A 21328-nucleotide genomic window follows, 5' to 3' on the forward strand; every position below is an offset into this window, starting at 1 on the left:
GAAAATTTGTAAGAGGTTGAGCTGTTTGTAAAAGGTTGTAAGAGGGGTATTTACCCTTCCATTTCAAGAGATTTGCTAGTGGAAGGTGGGAGCCTCATCGAAGAGGGGCCTCGCAAGTGGATGTAGGTCATTTGACCGAACCACTCTAAAATCGGCGTAATCTCTGGTTTGCATTTCATTATTGCTGTTTACATTACTGCAAACCTTCTTACATGCTTTAGTTCCTTATTACCTTTGTTGCGCAACTTCAAGAATACGCTTTCAAGTTAAGTTTTTTAAGTTCCGTTCTTATCATATGAAAGATTTTTCTAAAACCGAAGTTTTAATCCGCTGCACTAATTCACCCCCCCCTCTTAGTGCCGCTCCGATCCTAACACCTTTAAGTTGCTTTGGGTCGCTCCCCCACTTGATCTTGTAATGCATCCACCAATGCATTCTCTCAAGCGAGATCATGCGACGACTCCTCGCTGCTTGCTCAGTCCATCGAGCTTCGTGGAGTTGTTGTTTGTTGAGGTACTCCTCAACATGTGCGGTTCGTCGCACATAATTCTCCCTCTGGAGGGCCGGGACTTATCCCTCCTGGATAACTGTCCCATTGGAGCAATATCTCTCTTCGTTTCGGAGACCACCATCCCCTTGGACTACTCTGATCTATTGAACAAACTGTGCATTGTTCTACCTCCTGCAAACGCACTTGCTAGATTGCGTTTCCACGTCAATATAGCCCCCACTGCACCCCTCAAGGCCTAGCAACATGCTGAACTCATTGCACACTTCAGCCTCCTATGGACGTATCCTTCACATGTCGAAGAGAAAGTTTCAATGCTCCATGGCGCCGAGTTTCGGTCGCCTTGGGATGGCCACGAACATTCCATCGTCCGCATACAAGCCCATGCATGAGTACCAAATTCTTCGAGTTAGCAATTCCCCTCACCTCTGTGAGCTTCGCATAACTCTTTTAGTCGTTGAGCAACTCATTCCACCTTAGATGGTCTCATCCTTTACCAAGCGCCTCGCTTGCCTTGAGCACCATCAAGTATGGTTGTCAACGTTGAGCCGTAGCTCAAACTCAGCCATCCCAACCTTTGGGTGCTCCACATTCTTCCAAGCTTGCCTGTTCTCGTGGTGCCTCCTGCGTGAAGGGTTGGCCATTCCTCTGAATGCCAATCTCGGATGCCCGCTCCTTTGAGCGACTCCCTTTCCCTACATCTCCATGCCCGTTTTCCCCCAAACGGTCGCGCGTGTGCTGACTGCCCTCAACGCAGCCCCGCTAGGTCCCCCACGTTTGCATGCTAAGTGTTTCTATGAGTGCTTGTCCCGCTCTGATACCATCTGTCACGAACTTAGCTGGTTTTGCCTAAGTCGTGCGGCACCCTTGCGTGTCCGTCCGCAAAGGTCAGCCTTCCCGAAGCCTCCCATTGTCCCTTAGGACCACCAAAAGAGAGAACTTTAGTTATTAATAAAAGAACTTTAGTTATTAAGGAATCCATTCATATTATTTTTAATGAGTTTTTTGAATTTAAGAAAAATAATTTTGATGATGATTTTGATTTTGATTTTGATACTTTAAATTTGAATGAAAATTATTCTCTTCCAAATAACTTTGATACATCTACTTCCAAAGAATCCTTACTCAAGGAATGAAAGTATGTAGATGCTTATCCTAAGGAGCTAATAATTAGAAATACATAAGAAGATGTTCAAACTTATTCTTCATTTAAAAATTTTTATGCTAATGCTGTCTTTTTGTCTTAAATTGAACCAAAATATATTGACGATGCTCTAAAAGATGACTCATGTATTTTTGTAATGTATGAAGAGTTAAATCAATATGAGAAAAAAAGGTGTGGAAGTTTGTTCCTAGACTTAGTGACTATCTTGTAATTGGCATTAAATGGGTCTTTAGGAATAAGCAAGATGAACTTGGTGTCGTAGTTCGAAACAAGGGTAGATTAGTGGCCAAAGGTTTCAATCAAGAAGAAGGTATCGACCATGAAGAAACTTTTACTCGTATGATAAGACTTGAAGCCATAAGGATACTTCTTGCCTATGCATGTTGTAATAATTTTAAGTTATTTCTAATGGATGTTAAAAGTACATTTCTTAATGACTTCATTTTCAAAGAAATTTATGTTGAATAATCTCCCGGATTTGAGAATGTTCTTTTTCTAAACCATGTTTTTCAGTTATCTAAGGCTCTCTATGGATTGAAATCAGCCCCAAGGGCTTGGTATGAGAGACTTAGTTCATTTCTTATTAAGAATAACTTTTTGAAAGGCAAAGTCGATACTATATTATTTATTAAATATTAAAAAAAATTTATTGTTCAAATTTATGTTGATGATATTATTTTTGGTTTTACAAATTAGTCTTTATGTCAATCTTTTTGCTAAAAGTATGAGTCAAGAATTCAAAATGAGTTTAATGAGTGAATTAATATTTTTCTTAGAATTACAAAATAAGCAACTAAGTGATGGAATTTTTGTTAGTCAAACTAAGTATGGTTTAGATCTATTAAAATAATTTAATATGGATAGTACTAAGGCTATTAACAAACCAATGAGCACTTCTACAAAATTAGATATGGACCATGATGAAAAATGTTTTGATCAAAAGACTTATAGGGGTATGACAGGTAGTTTGCTATACCTCACAACAACTCGACCTAATATAATATTTAGTGTTAGACTTTATATTAGATTTCAATCTAATCTTAAACAATCTCACTTTAAAGTAGTTAAAAGGATTTTTAGATATTAAAAGGAATTCCTAATCTAGAATTATGATATCTAAAATCTAAAAATTTTGAATTGAATGCTTATGCCGATGTTAACTTTGCTGGATGTAGAATAGATAGATAAAGCACATCTGGAATATGTCAACTCCTATGTCATGCACTTGTTTCTTGGTCTTCCAAGAAAAAAAATTCTTTTGCTTTATCTATAGTCGAGACTTAATATGTAGCAATAGGTGCATGTCGTGCACAAGTTATTTGGATAAAAAAAATACTTTAGAAGAATATGGACTTTACTTGAAAAATATTTCTATAAAATATGATAATACTAGTGTAATATGTTTAACAAAAAATTGTTAGGTAAAGAGTCGACACTAAGGGGGGGGTGAATTAGTGCAGCGGTAAAAATTACGTCGGTTCAAAACTTCGTTGCGATTAAATCAGTTTCCGACGAAAAATTGTTTCATAAATGTATTAACTTTGAAAGTGTATAGAAGAGCATAGTGGATGTAAAGCAAGTAAAGTGGTTTGCAGTAAAGTAAATTACACAAGAGAAACGTAAACCAGATTTTATAATGGTTCGGTCGTCGTGACCTACATCTATTTCGCTGATTCCTCTTCCGTCGAGCCCACCGGCATCCACTATCGGTCTTTTTTCAATGGGCGAAGACCAACTACTCTTTTACACCCCTCTTCTCCTTTTCACAAGTTTAGGAGACAACCTTTTATAACCCTCTTTTACAAGGTATCCCTCTCACACCTCCCTTAGAACTCTCTCTAAGCTTTGGAAGGAGGGAACTCAACTTTCTAAAGTTTACAGCTTTAGAATCATAGGGTTTTGCTTAATATTTCTTACTAATACATGCAGGAATAGCTGGGGTATTTATAAGCCCCAAATGGATTCAAATTTGGAGCCTAAAATTCAAACCCTTGAAATTTTAGGGTATGGGCGGTACCATTGCCTACAGCCTGACACTAGGTGGTACCAATGCCCAGACTGGTGGTACCACCACTTAGACAGTCTCAGAGACTGAGTTTGGGTGGTACCACTGCCCAAACTAGCGATACCATCGCCTAACATAATCTCGGAAATTGTGTCACAACGGTTTTACCTGTTTGGTCACTGTTTGGGCCTTTCTCTTGGCCCAACATAGCCCAAACTTATGTTGAATCTCATATTTTGATGATGAAACTAATTAATATGTGTTTATATTTTAATCTGCAATTTGAGTGATGTAAGATGCTTCAATCAGGATGAGATAATTAAAGTAGAAAAAATCATGTTGTTCTGGAGGAAAACATGTCAGAAGATTGGACGTCGGGCGAGTGGATCGGTCAACATATCGACAGAAGGCTTCGGGCCATGGATTCGGGCATCGGGCCAAGAAGAGCAGAAATTGCGCCAAGGATATCGGAGTTGCGGAGTCAACTGGCCGATTGGGCAATATGCCACAAGAGATGACGATGCGTCGAAGAATCGGACGAAGCGTTGAGAGACCAATGACATGCCAAACAACTTAATTAATGCTTAGTATTAATTATCTAGATCGAAGTATATTTTACATGTGCAGGATTAACTATGATGATAAGGCATGGAGCAAAATGAAGTCCCGGAGTCAAGGACGCGATCACGTTGAGAGTTCGAGAGTTCGTCGGAAGTCCAGACATTCGTCGGAAGTTCTAGAGGAACCAGCTAAGAAGTCTCGGAGCTTGCCAGAGAAGCTTGTCGGAACTCACCAAGAAGATCGTTGTGAAGTCTAGGAGCTTGCCGGGAGTCCGTCGGTAGTTCACCGGAAGATCGCCGGAAGCTCGTCGGAAGAATAGACATAGGGACTTGTTTAGCTTAGCAAATGTCTTAGGATTTCGTAGTTAACACGTAATTGGGCTTAGATTGGACCAACCCAATTGCAGGCCAGCTAGGCCCATGTAAGAACTACGTTGGGCCCAATAAGAAGCCCAAATAGTACCCCAATAAGTCTCACCATCATGACACAGTCTTCGAGACTGTGTCAGGCGGTGGTACCGCCAGTCTGGGCGATTGTACCGCCCCTGGCAGGGTGCCAGGCGATGGTACCGCCCAGCACTACCCCCCAGGCGGTGGTACTGCCAGACTTGGGCGGTCATACCTCCCAAGGCAATGTCAGCTAGACTGACACTAGGCAGTGGTACCGTCCGTGCCCAAGGAACCCGAGATAGGAAAGTTTTAGGCTCTAAGTTTGAATCAACTTAAAGCTTATAAATACCCCTCCCATCCTTGGTTAAAGCACATAAGCACAAAGAGATTAAAAGAGAGAAAACACTATTGCGATCATAAATGAATTCCCTCCTCTTAGTCTAAGTGTTAGATTTCTATATAGAGAGGAGAAGTGCTTGTAAGGGTTATCTCCTAAACCCAATAAAAGGAGAAGAGGGGTGTACAAAGGTAATTGGCCTTCGCCTATTAAAAGAAGGCCTCTAGTGGATACCGGTGACCTCGTCGGAGGAGGAAGTCGGTAGTGGATGTAGGTCACATTAACCAAACCACTCTAAAATCTTAGTTTATATTTCCTTTGTGCTATTTATCTTAACTACAAGCTGCCTTCCTTACTTTATATCAAATACATTTCCATACGCTTTTCAAGTTAAGATCTTTACGAAAAGGTTTTCGTCGAAAACGGTTTTTATCGAACGAAGTTTTAATAGAGATGTAATCTTTCCACTACACTAATTCACCCCCCCCCCCTCTTAGTGCCGACCCCGACCTATTGACCCTAACGATTGGTATCAGAGCCTTGTTTTTAATTTGGTTTAACATCCATATAAAAATAGCTCTTTTCGACTTTCAAGAGGGTCACTCTCTCATTCGTCCTTCCCTTTTTAATGGAACAGACTACACTTATTGGAAAACTCGAATAAGAGTTTTCTTGCTTTCGATTGATTTAAATTTATAGCACATAGTCAAAAACAGATTTAAAATGTTTTTTCTTCCAATGAATAATTGGAATAATTTGGAGAAGAAGACGTTTTCTTTAAATGCAAAGGCTATGAATGCCTTATTTTGTGCTTTAGACAAAAACGAGTTTAATCGGGTTTCTATGTACGGCTTTTGACATTTGGCATATTTTTGAAACCACTCACGAAGGCACAATTAGATTAAAAGATTCGAAAATCAACTTTTTAATGCACGATTTTGAACTATTTCATATGAAATCAAGTGAAACCATTGGAGACATGTACACCTGTTTTACGGATGTCGTTAATGGTTTAAAAGCTCTTGATAAAAGCTTTTCGAATTTTGATCTCGTCAACAAGATTTTGCGCTCACTTTCTAAAGCTTGGGAATCAAAAGTAACGATAATATAAGAAACAAAAGAGTTAAATATTTTTTCACTTGAAGAACTAATCAGTTCATTGATAACATATGAAATGGTGCACAATGCACATGATGAACATGATGAACAAAACCACGTTCCAAAGGATAGAAAGGATTTCGAACTTAGAATATTTGAAGACCACTCGAGCATAAGCTTAAGTAATGGTGAACTCAAACTCACTAAGAAATTTAAAAAGTTAATGAAATAAAAATTAAAGAATAAAAAAAAAAAGAATGCAACTACTTGCTTTGAATGCAAGAAGAAGAATTAGAATAAATCGAGTTTCTCTGAAGATAAGGAGAAAAACAACAAAGGCGAGGCGGCAAACTACGCCTTAACGGTTTTCGACATTGAGGTAATCAAAATGCCTTTAGTTTACTTCGAAATTACATAATGCTTTCCATGATGCATTTTTTTTGCTTAGAAAAATTATTGTTCTTTAAAATTACATGTTTAAAAATAAAAATACAAAAAAAATTATGATCATGCTAGTAATTTCGAAAATGATAATAAAATATATATTTTATGATAAACAAACAAAATAATTTTGATTGAAAATATGAAATCATGCTATATGTGGTTAAGAAGTAATAATGTGTATCATGTTGATTTCTATTATTATTTCTTTATTTTTGATTAAATAAAATCATGTTTGATTTGAAGTAATGCATAATGATGTAATGAAGATATTAAATATTTTGATACCATGATTGACAATTTTATGCATGAGATTTTTAAGTTATACATGATAATTTTTATGATTTATTGGTCTTGATGGTTTTATGATGAAATTCATTTTTCGATCCTAAACATTGATGTATGTTTTTATTTAACATAAATAAAAAAGCATACTAACATAAAATCAATCACTTAAAATGAAACACCTAAAAAAGGAAAAATTTATTATCATTGAAATCATGAATCTACTTATGTTATGAATTTTGTAAACCATGAAAATGATTTTGATGATTTGAATTTGAAATGAGTTTTATCAAAATCATGATCTTGATTTCTTGGAATAACATGAGATTTCCTTTGATGATCATTTTGATTATTTAAAAGAAGATTTGTCGAAATGATTCATGGAATTTTGGATTCATAACTTGATCTTTCATTTGTTTATAAGATGGTTGAAATATTTGTATCTTTGAATTATTCCCTTCTCCTTTCAATTTTTGAATTTATGTATGTTATATGTTAAACATTTGAAACCATGTTTTGGTATCATGTATATCTAGGAAATGTTAATTTGACAAAATTGGTACTATCATGATGTGAAATAAATAATGATTGGGAATCATGCATGTAATGATGATTTTATATTTTATATATATGATGATTTGGAATTATGCATGCAATATTTTAACTTATGATAATGATGCATGCAATGATGAAATATTTATGATAAAATAATTGTTTTGATATTCATGACTTGAATTTTTATCTATGCTATTTACCTTTGTCATAATTTAGAAATTAATGTAAAGGGTCTTCCTTTCTTTTTGACAATGACAAAGGGGGAGCAAAACATGCTAGAAAGCTAATTGGCTAACTCGCACAATAATTGCACTTTTTAAAAGAGAAGAAATTTCTATCTTGAACATCACCAAGAAGTGCTATCTTGCAAATCTTAAGACGTACAAATGCAAACATACAAAATTTATAATTTTGCACATCATTAAAATTTATGATGCTTTGGTGATTATGCATGTTCTAAAATATTGTAAGATTCACTAGCTTGTATGATGTAGTACTTGCTATCTTGAACATCACCAAGGAGTGCTATCTTGCCTATCTCAAGAAGCAAAAAGTTAACTTGCACATCTAGCAAAACTTATATTTCAAGAAGCAAGAGTTGCTTTCTTGAACATCTCAAAATTGCTAGCTTGCATGTTTTAAAATGTTGAAAAATTCTTGCTAGCTTGTATATTATAAACTTGATAACGTACTACCATGTATATCTATGATGATAGCAAACTTGCATGATGATAAAAATGGATATTCTATTTTTCATGCAATGAGTTGAACTCCTATCTCAAAACACATAAGAGTTGGAACTTCTCCTTTTTGTTGATGACAAAGGGGGAGAAGTATGTTGATATCATGCATGATTTGATCATGACATATTGCTTGGATTTTTAAATCCAAGAGTTTCTATCAATATGGCATATTGATAGGGGGAGTTTGTTTAAACTCCAGGAGTTAAGGTTAACTCTATCGTCAATTGGTTGTTATCATAAAAAAGGGAGAGATTGTTGAGTCTCATATTTTGATGATAAAACCAATTGATATGTGTTTATGTTTTAATCTGCATTTTATGTGATGCAAGATGCTTCGATCAGGATGAGACAATTAAAGTAGAAAAAATCATGTTGTGCTGGGGGAAAACATGTCAGAAGATTGGACGTCGGGCCGGTGGATCGGTCAACGTATCGATAGAAGGCTTCAGGCCGTGGATTTGGGTATCGGGCTAAGAAGAGCAAAAATTGTGCCAAGGACATCGGAGTTGCGGAGTCAACTGGCCGATTGGGCAATAGGCCGTAAGAGAGGACAATGCGTCTAAGAATCGGATGAAGCATCGAGGGACCAATGATATAGCGGACAACTTGATTAATGCTTAGTATTAATTGTCTAGATTGAAGTATGTTTTACTTGTGCAGGATTAACTATAATGGCAAGGCATGGAGCAAAATGAAGTCCAAGAGTCAAGGACGTGATCACTTTGGGAGTTTGAGAATTCATCGGAAGTTCTGGAGGAACCAGCCAAGAAGTCTTAGAGCTTGCCAGAGAAGCTCATCGAAACTCGCCAAGAAGATCGTCGTGAAGTCCAGGAGCTTACCGAAAATCTATCGAAAGTTCACTGGAAGATCGCCGAAAGAATAGACATAGGGACTTGTTTAGCTTAGCAAATGTCTTAGGATTTCGTAGTTAGCACGTAATTGGGCTTGGATTGGGCCAACCCAATTATGGGCCAGCTAGGCCCATCTAAGAACTATGTTGGGCCTAATAAGAAGCCCAAACAGTACCCCAAGAAGTCTCACCGTCGTGGCACGGTCTTTGAGACTGTGTCAGGCGGTGGTACCACCAATCTCGATAGTTGTACCGCCCTGGCAGGGTGCCAAGTGGTGGTACCGCTAGTCTAGGTGGTGGTAACGCTCAGCACTACCCCCCAGGCGGTGGTACCGCCAGACTTGGGCGGTGGTACCTCCCAACGCAAGCGGTGGTTGTTGAATCTGGGATTTTGATGATAAAATCAATTGATGGGTTAATTGATCTAATCCATATTATTGAGTTAAGTGTGCAGGAGTAACTACGATAACCAGAAAACACAAAGCAAGAATACCGGAGTCAAGTTCGATGGACGTTTAAGAGTCCGAAGAATCGTCGGAGATGTTGCCGGAACCAACCGAGAAGAAATCGGGAACCTGTCGAAATTTTCGGAAGTTCGCCGAAGAGATCATCGGAGGTTCATGGAGATCACCGAGAAGGCTCGGCTACTCGTTAAAGTCATCACAAGTTCGGGAGCTTGCTGGGAGTCCGTCGGAAGAAGTTCGTCGGAAAGCTCGTCGGAACAAGACTCGACATTCGCGGTTGAAAACTTGCTTAGGATGTGTTTTGTTATGTAGTTCACTTGTAATTAGGATTAAGATTAAGAGATAATCCTATATCCTGGTTAGGGGCCAACTGGGCTCAAAATTAGACTTGGTTTAGGCTAAATTTGAAGCCCAACAAGTGAACTGAAGGGTCTGGCGGTGGCACCGCCCAGCACCCGAGAGCTGGGCGGTGGCACCGCCTCAGCACCCGAGAGCTGGGCGGTGGCACCGCCCAGCACTGTCAATGTCTGACAGTGACAGGCGGTGGCACCGCCAGCATCGGGAACCCAAAGAGAATTCAAATTTTGGAGCCCAAATTTGAATCCTCTTGAGGCCTATAAATACCCCTCAAATCTCAGCTAAGATTACAACTTTTTGAGCAGCAATTGTTTGAGAGAAAGGCCTTAGAAAAGTCTTAGCTAGTCTTGTTTTCAATTTGCTAGTGTTCACCTCCTTCTTTCTTACTGAAAATATGTAAGAGAGTGAACCGCTTATAAAATGTTGTAAGAGGGGTATTCACCATTCCCTTTCAAGAGATTTGCTAGTGGAAGGTGGGAGCCTCATCGAAGAGGGGCCTCGCAAGTGGATGTAGGTCACTTGACCGAACCACTTTAAAAACGACGTAATCTCTGGTTTGCATTTCATTACTGCTATTTACATTACTGTAAACCCTCTTACTTGCTTTATTTTCTCATTACATTTGCTGCACAACTTTGCGAATACGCTTTCAAGTTAAGCACTTCCGATTCCGATTTTTATCGTACGAAAGATTTGTCGAAACCAATGTTTTAAGCCGCTGCACTAATTCACCCCCCCCTCTTAGTGCCGCTCCGATCCTAACAATTGGTATCAGAGCGAGGCTCACTCTCATATTTGGTTTAATACCCAAGAGAGATGGCTTACTCCGGCATGCATGAGGGTCATTCTATCACACGTCCACCCTTGTTTAATGGGTCGGATTATACTTATTGGAAGACTCGGATGAGGATCTTCCTCATTTCTATGGATTTCGAGCTTTGGACTATTGTTGAAAACGGATTTCAAAAATCTTCTCTTCCGATGAGCGAACGGAATGAATCAGAGAAGAAGGTTTTTGCTTTAAATGCAAAGGCTATGAATGCCTTGTTTTGTGCACTAGACAAAAATGAATTTAATCGTGTTTCAATTTGTGATTCGGCTTTTGATATTTGGAGAACTCTTGAGGTCACTCATGAAGGCACTAGCTGAGTGAAAGAGTCCAAAATCAACATCCTTGTGCACTCTTACGAACTTTTCCGAATGAAACCAAGTGAGTCCATCGGAGACATGTACACCCGGTTTACGGATGTCATCAATGGACTCAATGCTCTTGGTAAAGATTTTACTAACTTTGAACTAGTAACTAAAATCTTAAGATCCCTCCCTAAAAGTTGGGATCCAAAAGTTACGGTCATTCAAGAGGCTAAAGACCTTAAAGCATTCCCTCTTGAAGAACTCATTGGGTCTCTAATGACCTACGAAATGACATGTCAAGCTCACGACGAGCTCGAGAACTCCCTTCCAAAGAACAGGAAGGATATGACACTCAAATCACAAGAAGACCACTTGAAAGGAACATCAAGTGATGAGGACAGTGACAATGACATTGCACTTTTGACTCAAAAATTTAAAAAAATTTTAAGAAAAAACAAATTTAAAAATAATACAAAAAATAAATTTGAACAAAAGAAGGACCAAGTGATTTGCTATGAATGCAAAAAACCGGGACACTACAAGAACGATTATCCTCAAGCCAAAAAGAGAACATCAAAGAAGAAGGCGCTCAAGGCAACGTGGGATGATTCAAGCGCGTCCGAAGAAGAGGGGTCCAACACCGAGCAAGTTGCTGATTACGCGCTAATGGCTTTAGGAGAAGAGGTATGCGATTTATTTAATGAAGATTTATCTTTTGAAGAACTCTCTATCGCTTTTCATGAATTATTTGATGAATATAGAACTATTAGCAAGAAGTTAAGTATCTCAAAGAAAGAGCATGCTTTGCTATAAGATAAGTTTGATAGTCTTCAAACTCCTCCATGCTCTAAGTGTGAGCATTTAGAAGCAATAAAAAATAAAAATTTACTTCTTAAAGAAACCTTAAACAAGTTTAAGGTTGGTAGCAAAGGATTAGATATGATCCTTGCACACAAGGGTCACGTCGCAAATAGAAATGGAATTGGATTTGTAAAAGGATTACATCAAAATCCTACCACTTTCATAAAAGGACCTACATTACATGTTTCCTCTTATATGAAATGCAACTTCTGTTGCAAATCCAGATATATTGCCTACAAATGTCCATTTAGGAAAATTAGTTCACAAAAATTAATATGGGTTCCTAAAGGAACTATAAAGGATTCAATAATAAATAACAAAGTTAGTGGATCAATTTTTTAGGCACCCAAAATCAAATGGGTACCTAAAAGTCATCCTCTTTTGTAGACAAACCCACAAGCTAGGAGCAAGAGATGGTATCTCGATAGTGGATGCTCAAGACATATGATTGGAGATCCATCTCATTTCTCTATACTCACTAGCAAAGAAGAAGGGTACGTCACCTTCAGAGATAACAACAAAGGCAAAATCATTGGCAAGAGAACTATTGGTAACAAATTTAGTTTTTCCATTGATGATGTTTTACTAGTTGATGGATTGAAACATAATCTCTTGAGTATTAGTCAACTATGCGATAAAGGTTATATCGTTAGATTCGAATCAAATATGTGTATTATCGAAAAACCAAACAATAACTTGACTATGATTGCATTAAAACAAAATAATGTCTACACCATCAACCTTGATGAACTAAGTAATGAAATGTGCTTCTCCGCTCTAAATGATGATGCTTGGCTTTGGCATAGGAGATTAGGCCATGCAAGCATGAAACTAATATCTAAGATCTCATCTAGAGAATTAGTACGAGGGATTCCAAATATGAAGTTTACTAAGGACAAAGTATGTGATGCATGTCAACTAGGTAAACAAATAAAAACTAGTTTCAAACCAAAAAATCAAATTAGCACCACTAGACCACTACAATTGATCCATTTGGACTTATTCGGACCAATTGGCACAACAAGTCTAGGAGGAAGCAAATATGCGTTTGTAATTGTGGATAACTATACTAGGTACACTTGGACCTATTTCTTAGTCCACAAAAGTGATTGCTTCAAGTGCTTCTCTAAATTTTGTAAACTCACTCAAAACGAAAAAGGTTTCATGATTTCATCAATTCGGAGTGATCACGGTGGCGAATTTCAAAACCGTGACTTTCAAAATTTTTGTGAAGTTAATGGATACAATCACAACTTCTCCACTCCGAGGAATCCCCAACAAAATGGAGTAGTTGAAAGAAAAAATAGAAACCTATAAGAAATGGCAAGAACTATGTTAAATGAACATAGTTTACCTAAATATTTTTGGGCCGAAGCCGTAAATACGGCTTGCTACATCATGAATAGAGTCCTAATAAGACCATCCTTATCAAAAACTCCATATGAATTGTGGAATAACAAAAAACCAAATATTTCCTATTTTAAAGTTTTCGGTTGTAAATGCTTTATTTTGAATGAAAGGGATGTCTTAGGAAAATTTGATGCTAAATCCGATGAAGGCATCTTTCTTGGTTACTCTTCCGTTTCTGAGGCTTTTCGGGTTTTTAACAAAAGAACGTTAGTAATAGAAGAGTCTATTCATGTAGTTTTTAATGAAATTTCTAATTTAAAGAAAAATGATTTTGATGATGATCTTGGTTTTGATAATTTGAATTTAAATGAACCCCCTCCTCAAAATAGCAACTTGGATGCACCTTCTTCCGAAATTTCCTTACCCAAGGAATGGAAGTATATAGATGCTCATCCAAAGGAGCTAATTATAGGAGATACATCAAAAGGGGTTCAAACTCGTTCCTCTTTCAAGAATTTTTGTGCTAACGCCGCCTTCCTTTCTCAAATCGAACCTAAATGCATTGACGAGGCCATAAAAGATGATTTTTGGGTTATTGCAATGCAAGAGGAATTGAATCAATTTGAGAGGAATAAGGTATGGAAGCTTGTTCCTAGACCTAGTGACCATTTAGTCATTGGTACTAAATGGGTCTTTAGAAACAAGTAAGACGAAAATGGTATCGTGGTTAGAAACAAGGCTAGATTAGTAGCCAAAGGTTTCAACCAAGAAGAAGGTATCGATTACGAAGAAACCTTCGCTCCCGTGGCTCGATTAGAAGCCATAAGGATGCTCCTTGCCTATGCTAGTAGTAATAATTTTAAACTATTTCAAATGGATGTCAAAAGTGCTTTCTTGAATGGTTTTATTTCCGAAGAAGTATATGTCGAACAACCTCCCGGATTTAAAAATTCTCTTCTTCCTAACCATGTATTCAAATTGACTAAGGCCCTCTATGGCTTGAAACAAGCTCCTAGAGCTTGGTATGAAAGGCTTAGTTCCTTTCTTATTTTAAATAATTTTACTAAAGGCAAGGTTGATACTACATTATTTATTAAATATTTTGAAAATAATTTTCTTATTGTGTAAATTTATGTTGACGATATTATTTTTGGCTCTTCGGATGAATCACTATGTGAATCATTTGCCAAATGTATGAGTCATGAATTTGAAATGAGTTTAATGGGTGAATTAACTTTCTTTTTGGGATTACAAATCAAACAACTTAGTGATGGTATATTTCTTAACCAATCTAAATATACATTAGAATTGTTAAAACAATTTAACATGGATAATTCAAAAGCAATAAACACCCCTATGAGTACTGCGACTAAGTTAGATATGGATGAAAATAGTGAAAATTTCGATCAAAAAACATATAGGGGAATGATAGGTAGTCTACTCTACCTCACCGCGACTAGACCGGATATTATGTTTAGTGTAGGACTTTGCGCTAGGTTTCAATCAAATCCTAAATTATCTCATCTTAAAAGTGTTAAAAGAATATTTAGGTATCTTAAAGGAACTCCAAATCTAGGATTATGGTATCCAAAATCTGAAAAATTTGCAGATGCCGATTTTGGCGGATGCAAGATAGATAGAAAAAGTACATCTGGAACATGCCAATTTTTAGGACATGCACTTGTTTCTTGGATTTCCAAGAAACAAAATTCAGTTACACTATCTACGACGGAAGCCGAATACATTGCTGCAAGTGCATGCTGTGCACAAGTTGTTTGGATAAAAAATACATTAGAAGACTATGGAATTCACTTTAAAAACATTCCCATAAAATGTGATAATACTAGTGCCATATGTCTTACTAAAAATCCAATTCAGCACTCTAGAACTAAGCACATCGACGTTAGGCATCATTTCATACGCGATCATGTCCTTAACAATGATGTTGTTCTAGAATTCATTGACACAAAGCATCAATTAGCAGATATATTTACAAAAGCCTTGAATGAAGACCAATTTGAATTCATTAGAAGGGAATTAGATATGTTAAATTGTCCCTAAGAATAAACTTGTTTGAATGGATTTTCCGTAAAGTTTTTCATTCTCTCTCCATTCCTCGGTGAATCTGATCCTTCTCTTTCGATTCTAAATGACTTGTTAAATTATCTTATCCTATCTTGAGTCAAACACCGCTCCCATCTGATTAAGATTAATGGTTTTATGATATTTTGAATCTCGAAATTAATTTTGATGACTTGATTATGAGTTTCAAGTTGACGAATTGAATTTGAATGGATTTGTATTCGAATTATAATCTTGACTTATTGGAGTTACTACCTGAAACTTTTTTTCTTATCCCAATCTCTTCTTTATACATCTACAATTTTTGTTATTTATAGAGAGAAGAGATTTGATAATATGGATGAATGCTGAATTTTCCTTTAAGATGAACTCTGCGTAAATATTTTAGCATACTTAATTTTGAATGATAAAATCTTTGTATGATCAATGATAATATAGATGAATGATGTATGTTCAATGATAAAATCTTTGTATGACAAATTATGTGCTTCAAGTCTCATTCCCTTTTTGTTGATGACAAAGGGGGAGAAAAGTGATGACTTGTATCATTTTAATAGCATGACTTATATGAATTGCAAAAGCTTGTGTGATATGAATGTCTTATATGCCTTGCAAAATCCTTGAGAATATTGCAAGATCGATTAATCAAATTGAAAGCATGCCTTACATTTATATCATGAAATTCATGTTGAAAATCTTTATCTCCTGCCATAGTAAAAATTGTCTCTTATCATTCGACTTGAAAATGATTTTCATCGAAGTTTTATATTTACTATTGCTTAATGAGAATAACGATAAGTTCTACGGTTAGAACTTATCGGTTTATGCTTGAATTCAATGGATGAAATTCAAGTGTTTTCATCTTCTCATAATATGGCATATAGATAGGGGGAGTTATGTTTAACTCCGTCATCAATTGATTGTCATCATAAAAAAGGGGAAGATTGTTGAATCTCAGATTTTGATGATAAAATCAATTGATGGGTTAATTGATCTAATCCATATTATTGAGTTAAGTGTGCAGGAGTAACTACGATAACCAGAAAACACAAAGCAAGAATACCGGAGTCAAGTTCAATGGACGTTTAAGAGTCCGAAGAATCGTCGGAGATGCTGCCGGAACCAACCGAGAAGAAATCGGGAACCTGTTGAAATTTTCGGAAGTTCGTCGAAGAGATCGTCGGAGGTTCACGGAGATCACCGAGAAGGCTCGGCTACTCGTTAAAGTCATCACAAGTTCGGGAGCTTGCTGGGAGTCCGTCGGAAGAAGTTCGTCGGAAAGCTCGTCGGAACAAGACTCGACGTTCGCGGTTGAAAACTTGCTTAGGATGTGTTTTGTTATGTAGTTCACTTGTAATTAGGATTAGGATTAAGAGATAATCCTATATCCTGGTTATGGGCCAACTGGGCTCAAAATTAGACTTGGTTTGGGCTAAATTTGAAGCCCAACAAGTGAACCGAAGGGTCTGGCGGTGGCACCGCCAGACTGGACGGTTGCACCGCCCAACACCCGAGAGCTGGGCGGTGGCACCGCCCAGCACTGTCAATGTCTGACAGTGACAAGCGGTGGCACCGCCAGCATCGGGAACCCAAAGAGAATTCAAATTTTTGAGCCCAAATTTGAATCCTCTTGAGGCCTATAAATACCCCTCAAATCTCAACTGAGATTACAACTTTTTGAGCAGTAATTGTTTGAGAGAAAGGCCTTAGAAAAGTCTTAGCTAGTCTTATTTTCAATTTGCTAGTGTTCACCTCCTTCTTTTTTGCTGAAAATATGTAAGAGAGTGAACCGCTTGTAAAATGTTGTAAGAGGGGTATTCACCCTTCCCTTTCAAGAGATTTGCTAGTGGAAGGTGGGAGCCTCATCGAAGAGGGGCCTCGCAAGTGGATGTAGGTCACTTGACCGAACCACTTTAAAAACGGCGTAATCTCTGGTTTGCATTTCATTACTGCTATTTACATTACTGCAAACCCTCTTGCTTTATTTCCTCATTACATTTGCTGCACAACTTTGCGAATACGCTTTCAAGTTAAGCACTTCTGATTCCGATTTTTATTGTTCGAAAGATTTGTCGAAACCAACGTTTTAAGCTGCTGCACTAATTCACCCCCCCCTCTAAGTGCTGCTCCGATCCTAACAGTGGTACCTCCCAGCGCAGGCGGTGGTACCGCCCGTGCCCAGGGAACCCGGGATGAGAAAGTTTTAGGCTCTAATTTTGAATCAACTTGAAGCCTATAAATACCCCTTCTATCCCTGGTTAAAGCACAAAAGCACAGAGAGATTAAAAGAGAGAAAATGTTGTTGCGTTCATAAATGAATTCCCTCCTCTTAGTCTAAGTGTTAGATTTCTGTTTAGAGAGGAGAAGTGCTTGTAAGAGTTATCTCCTAAACCTAGTAAAAGGAGAAGAGGGGTGTACAAAGGTAATTGGCCTTCGCCTATTAAAGGAAGGCCTCTAGTGGATACTGGTGACCTCGTCGGAGGAGGAAACCGATAGTGGATGTAGGTCACATTGACTAAACCAATCTAAAATCTCGGTTTGTATTTTCTTTGTGCTATTTATCTTAACTGCTAATTGTCTTCCTTACTTTACATCAAATACGTTTTCATATGCTTTCAAAGTTAAGATCTTTACGAAAAGGTTTTCGTCGAAAATGATTTTTATTGAACAAAGTTTTAATAGAGATGTAATCTTTCCGCTGCACTAATTTACCCCCGCCTCTTAGTACCGACCCTGACCTCTTGATCCTAACAACTTAGCCCAATTGTCCCCTAATTGGGTTGGTCTAATTTTAATCTTTGTTATGTACTAACTATGAATTTTAAGACATTTACTAAGCTAAATAAAGTCCGTAAGCCTAGGTTTCTTCCGGCGAGCTTCCGGCGAACTTCTGACGATCTCTTGGTGGACTCCCGGCAAGCACCTGGAGTTCATGATGATCATTTTGGTAAGTTCCGACGAGCTTCTTTGACAAGCTCAGGGATTTCTCGGTTAATTCCGACAGAACTTCCGACGAACGTCTGGACTTCCGACAAACTCTCGAACTCTTAACGAAATCGCGTTCTTGACTCCAGGACTTCATTTTGATTTATGCTTTGCTATCGTAGTTAATCTTGCATATGTAAAAACACACGATCTAGACAATTATTACTAAGCATGAATTATATTGTCCGAGACTTTATTTTGCTTATAGTTGTAGGTATGGATGCTCCTATCCTAACAGCCAACATGGTTTTCCTTTTACTACTAAAATTGGATCAACAAAAGGATCTATCATAGGTGAGGAGTATTTGGAATCCTGGAAAGTTTTGGACTGAAAATGACATATTTTTCTTTCCCCAGCAATAGTAAGCAAAATAAATACTAATGCATGAAAGTATTGTTATTGCTGATTATTGGATACCAAAAGAATCCATCATGTGATAATTACGTTGTCTTATGATTTTTACCTCTTTTGTTGCAGAGAACAACTTGAAGATGAGCAGTCTGGAGGTTATGCTCCTCACTGTAATTCAAAGCCTAGCTGAAGCTTGTAGATTTGTTTACAATGACACAAAATATGTGGATCAAAGAGGACGTAATCACATTATATTGCTTGCACGGTAAATTCCCAATCACAGCAAATTAAGTTGATCAATATGATTGTATTTTGATCCTATTACAAGGAACATCCTAAAATGTTGATATGCACGTGTACCCAAACTATATGCATCTTCATTGAAGGGTTGGCTCCTTGATCATTTAAGAAGGTCCACAAAACATGCACCATTCTTCCAGATTAGTATCATGAATTTAGAAAAATATTATAGATGTTGTGAACCATATTTTTCTGTCTTACTGCAGTTTGATTTATCAATTTTGTCATTATTACTCTCAAGATTAACAAGGTAGATGTCTATTACTGTAATTTTTTAAGAAATCTACCCTTTTTACTGAAGTCACATGTTGATGGTTTCTTCCATCAATTTTTGATGCACCGATGGTATAACGAGGCTAAATGATTGTGCATGCCAACATGTTGCCATTCTTGGGCTGGGATTTCTCGAGCTTGATGGTCTAACATCTTTTCTTATTCTCTATACTGTATTCCTGAAGAAACTATTTTATCTCAACCATCAACAAAGTATACACTTGTTTCTTTGAGTTTTGCTTTTATTTCTTCTGAAATGCTAATAGCAATATTGCTTTGAAGCTCGTGCAAAAGAGGAACAGAGAAAATTGATCTTGGTGTGAGGCAAAAGGCTGCTTGCTTACACAATATGGCTACAGTATGGCTTCATGTGCTCATGCAGACCTTCAAGGACAAGGCTCGATCTGATTTGAAGAGAGCAGCAGACCAGCGTTGTGGTGATGGGGCTTTAGAGGTATCCATTATTTCTGTGTTTGTTAGTGTTGATTTATTTTTGTTCTTAATGTTATTTAATGTAAGTATGCTTTTGCCATATCTCTGATAATTAATTTTGAAACTTGCATCAAATTAGCGTTTGTGTTGAAGATAATCATTAGCAAGGAACAAGCACCATTGGCTTCCATTTCAAAAGAAAATTTTTTTGATTCTTTCAGAATGTTTAACATTAATCTTCATTGTTGAACCAGCTTTAGCAAATCACATCGACTTGCGATCTGATCAAAATCATGCATTTTGTAACTATTTCTTGGACCACCATACCCGCATGCTGGTCCAGGTTGGATGGTGTGGTCCTGATATCATATGGTGCCATTTCAAATTCTACTCCCATATATGAACATAGGTGTGGTTCTGAATATAATCATGGGCACAATCCAGTGCCTATCATGCTGTATGTGATTGGAAAGGAGACCAAGAAGGGAGGAGTCGAGAGATAGAGTGCTGAAGTGAGAGAAGGACCCTGCATATTACTGATAGTATTTGAATATGATATTAGAGGAGGAAATTTTTTTTCAAATAAATCACAACAAGATTTATTTAGTTGTTCAGTCTCCATCAGTATAGCCACTTCCCGCTTGACTGTTGGAAATTCATTCAAACATTTTCAGTTCATACAACATACGTCATTCATGTGACTGTGGTTTGGCTGTAATTAGCAGATGGAAGATTTTGTTTGTATTCTTCAACTGCCAAGAAATCCAATGGATAAATTTTACCAATGATTAATGACATATTGTTCTGAGCAAGCACTGGCCTAGATTACTTGCTGAAAGGCTCAATATGGCATTCATGAATGATTAAATCAATTTGCAACTAATATTAGCCAAAGAGTATATACACCACCAGGGTTGTAATATTTCTACAATATAAAAATGTTTGTTTGGGAAAAACAAGGCAACGGACTTTTCTATGTTTATTGATTGTTATTGCATAGTTATAGGTGTATGTACTTAAGTGTATGATAGGTTTATTATGTGTATGAAACAAAATTCCACTTCTCTAAAGATGGCTTGAGTGAAACCCTTGGGGCAGGGCTACATATTGGTCATTCCCAGAACCCTATATTTGTTGAAGTCTTGCATGTTGGATCCTTTGATGATGACTTGAACATCTTTTCTCTGTTCTTAACATCTTTTGACCAATTGATTCTTGATGATGACTTGGACATCTTTCAGGCTTGTCATTTTAATATGACAAAAAAGTAATGTATGGAAATGATTGAGGACTCGATGAAGTCCTTGTCAATTATTATAGATTCAATATAAGAATTTGCTTGATTAATTCTCATTATATTTTATATATAACATGTATTATATGCCTTGATGGAATTTTGATGTCTCATCATGCTGACTTACGACAAGAAGACTTTATTTTTAGATGCCGTGATATGAAAGATTAATTCTCATTATATTTTATATATAACATGTATTCTATGCCTCGGTGGAATTTTGATGTCTTATCATGCTGACTTACGACAAGCAGACTTTATTGTTAGATGCCGAACTATGAAAGATGCATGTATGTCTTTGAAGGTAGAGGTTATATTCCTGAGGTTCATCTCATTATATCTATTGATAATTTCAGTGAGGGACACGAACATTTTATTGCATAAATGAGTCACATGGTGACATGTCAGGAATAATATAGTCTTATTTCTATTTACACGGTGTTATTGTTGGCCTAATATTTTTCTCCTTTGTTTTTGCAGTTTATTCAGAACATCCATGATATCATG

Source organism: Musa acuminata, chromosome BXJ1-8 (genome assembly GCF_036884655.1).
Source record: "Musa acuminata AAA Group cultivar baxijiao chromosome BXJ1-8, Cavendish_Baxijiao_AAA, whole genome shotgun sequence".
NCBI classification, from domain to species: Eukaryota; Viridiplantae; Streptophyta; class Magnoliopsida; order Zingiberales; family Musaceae; genus Musa; species Musa acuminata.